This window comes from Myotis lucifugus, unplaced genomic scaffold (genome assembly GCF_000147115.1).
Source record: "Myotis lucifugus unplaced genomic scaffold, Myoluc2.0 scaffold_898, whole genome shotgun sequence".
Lineage (NCBI taxonomy): Eukaryota > Metazoa > Chordata > Mammalia > Chiroptera > Vespertilionidae > Myotis > Myotis lucifugus.
Window position 1 is genome coordinate 17,418 of NW_005871946.1, and position 7,356 is coordinate 24,773.

Consider the following 7,356-nt stretch of genomic DNA (forward strand, 5'->3'; position numbering starts at 1 on the left):
TTTCGCGGCCGGGACTTCCGAGCCCCCGGCTGAACCATGGGCACGAAGCATGAAATGAAACCGGCCCCCGAAACGGCGGGCTTCTTTGGCAGGATTCCGGCCTGTGGAACCCTGGAGACCGGCGGCCCTCCTGGAAACTCCCCTTCCGACCCCGGCACCGGGGCCGGGCTGGATGGGGGTGCGCAGTCCAGGCTTAGGCCGCGCTCCCGGACCGCCCCGAGGATGGGCGCCCGCGCCCCTGCAGCCGCCGGTGCGCCCGCGCGCGGCTGGCCGGACACTCCCCGCTCTGAGCGGCCCGGCCTCGGGATCTTTTTCTTTTTCTTTCTTTTTTTTTTTTTTCCGATTCCGTTAGTGACCCCGTTACCCGCCGCTGGGGCCTAACCCGGACTCGGAGGGCTCGCGGATTAGCCGCCCGCCAGCCGTGGAAACGTGATAAGAGGCGTGCGGTTTGCAGAAGGAAATTTCTGATGCAACTCTCCTCCTTCGCTGATTGCCTCTGCGAACGCCGCCCGGAGAAGGCCCTGCAGCACGGGCCGTATGGAAATGAGGGTATTCGCTACTTTTTATTGTGTCCGTCCTCCCTGGGGATTGGAAGAAACGCCAACTTTTTTGTCCTTTGCGTGGACGGAAGCGTGGGGCACGGCAGGGCGGGCGCCACAGGTGACTGGGACCGGGTCCCGGCTCGGTCTGGCCCGTGCACTCCCAGGAACGCTTCCTGGCCATCCCGGTGCCCAGTTTAATTCAAGATGCAAAGAAAAGACCCAGAACCGGCAGCGCTCGCGAGTAAATACGCGCCGTTGCACAACTTTCTGGGTGCCGCTGTTTACGAGCTGGGCCGGGACACTTTGTTTCCGAAAGCGCTGAATCAGCGTTTGCAGCCCCCAGCTCCTGCCACGGGCTCCAGCCCTGGGCTCCGCTCGACGCCGCGCGCACTTTTACTCGCAACACATGTTCGCGCGGCAACAGGCGCCGGCTGGGCTTCCCAACACAAAGCGGCCGGTTTCTCCCGGGGGTGGACCCGGAGCCCCCCGTTTTCTTTCTAAAAGGAAAGTGGGGTAAATCTAGGCTCCTCTAAGCAGAAGACATTGTGGCTCCCGGGGGCGGGGAGTGTCCTCTAGGGGAGGATTTATTCAGGAAAAGTCCTGAAATCCAATGTGTTTCCAGGAACGATGGAGACGCGAGGTTTTTCTCTCCCAAATCAGAACTGGGGGTGACGGCACACACCGTGGGAGTCTTATTGGGGCGCCTTGAAACCCCAGGGCTGCCCGGCTGGTCTCCAGATCACAGGGGATCTGAGGGCAGCCCGCTGCACCCCGGCCAGCGGCTTGTGTAACTGAGAAGCGTGGCCGCTGGTCCTTCTGAAGCCTTTCGGTTTAGAACACGGGGTCACTCACAGCCTCGCTGCTTTGAATCCTCTGGAGCCCCTGACACCCACTTTGCAAGTATGGAAACTGAGGCTCCTGAGGGGAAACTGGCTGCCCAGGGGCACGGGGCCAGCAAAGCTTTGGATATTTTTTTAGTCCTGTGAGTTTTCTGCTTCTGCACGAGGGCTTCTGCCTCTGAAGCAGAAATGGCCAGAGAACCCCCTCTCCCCCTACACACACACACACAGCCCCAGCCACATGTCCGGAGAACTAGGAGGCTCTAGGACTGGTCCGGAGGCTCCCAGCTGTCCAGAGTTCGGCCTTTATCGCCTGGGCCATTATCAGTATTTTCTTTTGTCCACTCACTGTTTATACTCAAATACACATTTATTTCAGAAGGAAGCATTGATCTCCACAAAGTCATGCGTTTGATCTGCTAGATGTTTATTGTGATGAAAACAGTGTTTTAATAAAAGTTGTGTATCCCTGAATTGTCCATTGCTTATCTTATGGGGTCTGTACCATTTCGGGGGCAGCCAAAAATGCCTTTTGTGTGTGGAGTAGGGGCCTGGCCCTGGGCAGGCTCAGGCCAGGTGCTGGTCCAGCGCTGGGCATGGCGGCGGCCACCAGGCATGGGACCCAGGTCAGCAACGACCCAGCGACAGCCTCCACCAGGAGAGAAGAACGAAACCAGAATCCAAGGGCCGGTCCAAACGTTTTGATGTTGATGCTACGGCTGGTTCGAGACTTGACAATGTGTGGAGACCAGACTCCTGCCTGAAAAGAGACATCTGCTTGTCTCCGAGCTGTGGGAACTCTGGGCCGCCCATCTGATAAGACCCAGGACCTAGCCCTGGCCGGGGGCTCAATGGTTAGAGTATCGGCCCCCGGACCAGAGGGTCGTGGTTTTGATTCCCAGTCCAGGGCACGTAACCCAGTTGCAGGTCCAGTCCCCCGTGCCTCGACCAGGGCCACGTGTGAGAAGCGTCCAGTCCATGTGTCTCTCCTACTTCAATTCTCTCTTTCTCTCTCTCCCCCTCCTCCTCCCTCCTTTCCACTCCGTCTAAAAAAAAAAAAAAAAGGAATGGAAAAAATATCCTCGGGTGAGGATTAAAAAAAAAAGAACCTATGTCCTCGGAATTCTGCCCAGGCCTTCTCTGTGCGTTTGCAGTTGGTGGCACAGACCCCGTCTGTCCCACCAACCTAGCCTTGCAGGGACCCTGGGGCAGAAAATATTTGCCTTGTCTCATTTAAGTCATCGGTCTCCTGTTCAAAATTTAAATAAAACTTTCTCTGCGAGTGGAGTGTGTTTTTTTGAAACCAGTCTTATTTTTTGCTTCAGTCTAAGGAGGGGCGGCGAGGGAGCAGTGTAGACCGCCAGGCTACTTTTAGGCGAGGCGTGGGGGCCTGGGGACCTTCGACCAGGTCTGCGCTCATGAGCGTGTAACTGACCTCATGTTCCAGCCCTGGCTGGCATTTAATCTGTGTTAGTATTTTAGCCGCACACTTCTGGGGAGTCGTGTCTGCCCCCCGCCTTCTCCTTCTGGGGGAGACCCCTTTGCCTCCGACCACCTTCCGTGGCTTCGGAGCTGGTCGTGAGTGATGGACTTTTTGGTCTGTGCCCCTAGTAACTAGTAACCTTTTGAGCTCGGCGTGGCAGCGGCATTTTGAAAAACCCTAACTTAACTCTGGTGCCGTGTCACATATAGAAATTTTTTGATATTTGCAACCATAGTAAAACAAAGACTTATATTTTTGATATTTATTTTATCTATTTAAATGCCGTTTAACAAAGAAAAATCAACCAAAAAAATGAGTTCACGTGTCACCCCTGCCACATGTGTCATAGGTTCGCCATCACTGCCCTAGTTAGTGAGCACAGGGCCTATTAACCAGGTGGAGATGCGAGCAAGTGACCCTTAAAACCTTAAAGCCGGGTCATAGGGAGGCTGACATCCCTTTTAATTTTTTAAAAAAATACATTTTTATTGATTTCAGAGAGGAAGGGGGCGGGGAGAGAGAGAGATATCAATGATCAGAGAGAATCATGGATCAGCTGCCTCCTGTACGCCCCCACAGTCCTCTCGAGGCGGGATCCAGTGGTGTGCCTTTCTGTTTTGGGGACACGCACACTTTAGGGAGTGGGATCCCCTTGGGAGTGAGGGGAGCCTCGCTCGCCCAGGTGCCCACCACGCAGAAGGGGGTGTCTTGGTGGAGAGAACTTCTCTGGAGGCCCCTTCAGGCGCAGTCCTGCCTGGGTCCTGCCTGGGTCCTGCCTGGGACGCCCAGGAGGACGGTGGTCCGTCTTGACTGGGTGCCGCTGGGAAAGGAGACGTTAGTCCTGTTTTCAGCCGTCGAGTCTGAGTGTGGGTTTGGGGGAGGTGCTCCCTGACCGTTCAGCTCCTAAATTTGAGGCTCCTCTCGGGGTTGGAGCAGCTGCCGCGGATTGTGGGATTTGGCCTCCACGGCGGGAACGGGATCTGGGAGGAATGTGCTCCCTCCCTCTGCCCAGTACTGACCACTGCACACGGCACCAGCGCCTCGGTGTGACTCCAGCTGCTACCATTTGCTGGCTCGGTGAGCCTGGGCCAGCGAACTCGGCGCTCGGGCACAGTGGGGGTCGTGGGGACGGTCACCTTGACGCGCCGTGGGCAAGGTGGGATGCCCTTGGGGGGGTGTGGACCCTGACACGGCGCGTGGCGGTTAGGGCGGCTCGGAGATGCTGCTTCTGGCACGTCCACCCTTGGCTTTGAATGCCCTGCTTTCTATTAATCTGCGAGGTCTGCTCGAGAGAGGGCTGTGCTCCTCGCCTCTGTGTCCTGGTGCTCATTAGCGGTAGAAGGCCCCGGGGACGGGGCGGGGGGGGGGGCCCTGCCTGGAGCACCCGCCCCTGAGTGTGACCTGCCCACAGGGAGGCCAGGGCAGAGGTGGCTGTGGGGTGTCCGCCTCACCTGCGTTTCTGCGCCAGGGCAGCGGCCCGAGCACCAGCAGCTACGGTCTCCCTGGCACGTGGGCTCGTGGAGCAGCTGGCACAGAGCCGGGTGCCTGGGCCCTCGTCGTGACCTCGATGTCACGGGGCTGGAAGCAGGGTGGGCCCCGCAGCCGGGCCCTTCAGGGCCCCCAGGCACGGGAGGAGCCCTGGGAGGACAGGCCCTGCGGCCCTCGCTCCTCTGCGCTGGGCCTTGGTTTGCTGATTTGTTTTCTTAACTTTCATCCCGAGAGGGTCAGGGCAGGGGTCTCTCCCAGCTTTTTCTGAGTGGCGCCCTCCTTTAATATAAACATTTCATAAGACCACGTACCTAACGGGAGGAGTAACGTTGGGGTTCCTTGCTCCAGGAAACCCACGGCGACCGAAAGCCCCTAGAACCGAGGAACTTGGAGATCCAGAAGTTTGCGCAGCAGCCTCCTGCATGGAGGACCTGTCCTTTGCCCCAAGCAGATCCCCTCCCTCCGGACCTGGGCGCTGCTGGGGAGGGCTGCTCCCACCGGTGGTGGGACGAGGAGCTGGGTGACGCCCAGAGCCCTCCGAGCGCCCCAGGTGGCCAGCCAGGCTGTGGGGCGTGGCCCGAGAGCCTGCTCCTGGTTTTTTCTAGAACGCCCTTCTCTCTCCTGAAGAGTTGTGTGGGTCTCATGGAGACCCTCCCAGCTGTTTCTAGAGAAATGAGACTCTGAGCCCAAGGCCTGCATCTGGAGGGTGAGGGCCCCTGGGAGGAGGGACAGGCGGGAAGAGCTCCCAGCTCCTTAGCTGGGTCCCCCCTCGACTGGCCAGGGGTGTCCTCGCCGGACAGACCCGTCCATGGGAAGGTCCCCTAGTGTTCTAGCCCCTCAACTCCCAGGCACACTGTTTTCAGATGATTCCCCAGAAGGAAAGGCGGCTTATGAGTTGGGTGTTTTTTCTGTCTTTACCTTCATATTTCTAAGCAGGCGTCTGCATGAGGAATCACAAAATACCCCCTCCCCCTCCCCGTCCTCCCAGCGCCCAGTTTCCCGGCTTAGAAGGCCCCATCTGAATCCCACTCTTGTACTTCTGTGTCCCCCTTATCTCTTCAGCTGACATGGGCTGGGCTGCTGTGACAGCCCCCCGAAACCCTGCCCCTGGCTGCGATGACTTTCTCTGTCCTGTAGGACATTTTCTCTTCTCCTGCAGCTGTTTTTGCATCTGCTTTGTGGTTTAGGTACTTATCACTCCCTGCTCCCACCCCCACTCCAAACTGACACAGTTGTGCAAAGGTCCCTTCTCACACCCTTGGTATGTGGCCAGTTTTATCTTCTGGAAACATCTCTCCTTGAGGCCCAGTGGCCCCCAGGCTCTGAGTCCAGCGGCCGCCCTGGCCTCTTCCTTCTCCATCATTCCCTGCTCTTGGATCTCATGACTCCTCTTGCCTGGTTTCTTTCCAAAGTTTGATGGTGAACATTCCATAACAACTTCCAAAAAAGAGGTGCGTGCAGATTTTCTGAGGCCCTGCATGTCTGAAAATGTCCTTGGTCTGCGCTCACAGCTAATCGTTTGTCTGAGAACACACTTCGAAGTTGGACGCAGCTTTCCCTCGAAAATTTGAAGGCCCCCATTGTCTGTGGGCAGAAGGGGGCTGAGCGTGAAGCGAGTCCGAGTCTTGATTTTCTGTGTGTGAGAACTTCCCAGTGTTTCTGTTTGTTTGCTTTCCCCGCTTTCTCTTTTTCATGTCTGGGAGCTTGTAGGAGATTCTCTTTGTCTTTGTCTGCAAGCCCCTTGAAGCTGAGCATGGGCGGGGTCAGCATGTACGGCTCCGGGTACCTCCGGGGCCCCTGTAAACGGAAACCCAGATCCTTTCAGGATGGGAAAGGTTTTCGAGTTAATTCTTTAATTTATCTTCTGCCATTTTCCTCTGCTCTCTTCTGAGAATGGTTTTTATTTGCTGGTCAGCTGCCTGAACCGGTTCTCTCTCTCTTTTTAAAAATTTATTGATTTGCGAGAGAAAAAGGAAGGGGGGGAGAGCAGGAGGGAGGGGGGAGAGATCACTTTGTTGTGCCACTTATTGATGCATCATTGGGTGGTACTTGCATGTGCCCCGACTGGGGATCGAACCCACAACCATGGCGTGGGGACGACGCTCTAACCAGCTGAGCTACCCACCCAGCTTGGGTTCTCTCTTGATCTCCTCTTTTGTGTCTTTTGTGTTGTTTTAGGTTATGGGGCATAGCAACTTGACTAACTTTTCAAGTGGATTTTTCTATCTTCATTTTTAATTTCTATTTTAATTTTTAAGGACCTCTTTGTTCCTTTTTTTTGATTATTTTTTTTCTAAATTGACTTTTTTAAGAATAGCTTTAGATTCCTTGCAGAAAAGTTGAGTGGAAAATACAGATTTCCTATCTCCCCCCTCCCCTCGCCCCCAGCCTCCACCGCTTCCCTCACTCATCACCCCCAGGAGAGTGGGACGTGTGTTACGGTCGCTGAGCCTACAGTGATGAAATATCACCCCTAAATAATTATTCTTATTTTAGTGGCATCATATTCCCGTGTCACAGATGCACTGTGTCTTTTTAAATCTTTTTGGAGATGTTAGTTTTTATGGGTTTTCGTTTTAGTTTTTCCTGTAGTTCCTTCTCTCCAGTTGTTACGTTACTTTTTCACTTTTACTTTTTTTTTTTTCCTGCCTGTGGCTGGCTCCCCAGAAAGCAGACCCTTCGGCAGGCAGGAACTTACGTGCGTGTTTGATTTGGGTGTGCGAGCGGCGGAGCGGGGGAGGGGAGCAGGCGAGCGGACACGCGGCACAGGGCTGGGCTTTCTGGATTCCTTCCTTTCGTCTCCCTCCGTCTTCCCTTGCGCGCTCCCACATCCTGGACCAGCCGCTGGGCGCCGGGAGCCCCACCAGTCCTCCGGGGGCTCGTGGCGGAGGCAGCCCTTCTGTCCCGTGCCCCCCTCTTCTCGCCCTGGCGGCTGCAGGCGGCCCCGAGGAAAGCCGGGCGCTCCCCAGCCGGTAACTTTCTCTGGGACCTTAGACAAGTTCAT

General features: G+C 56.0%; 1 long non-coding RNA gene across 1 annotated transcript; it reads left to right on the top strand.

Moving 5' to 3' along the window:
* Nucleotides 1-191: 191 nt before the first annotated feature.
* On the top strand, nucleotides 192-1,855 carry LOC106695148. Its single transcript, XR_001346224.2, has 2 exons — nucleotides 192-549; nucleotides 1,761-1,855. It is a non-coding gene; the product is annotated as an uncharacterized LOC106695148 (long non-coding RNA).
* The last annotated feature ends 5,501 nt before the right edge of the window (nucleotides 1,856-7,356 follow it).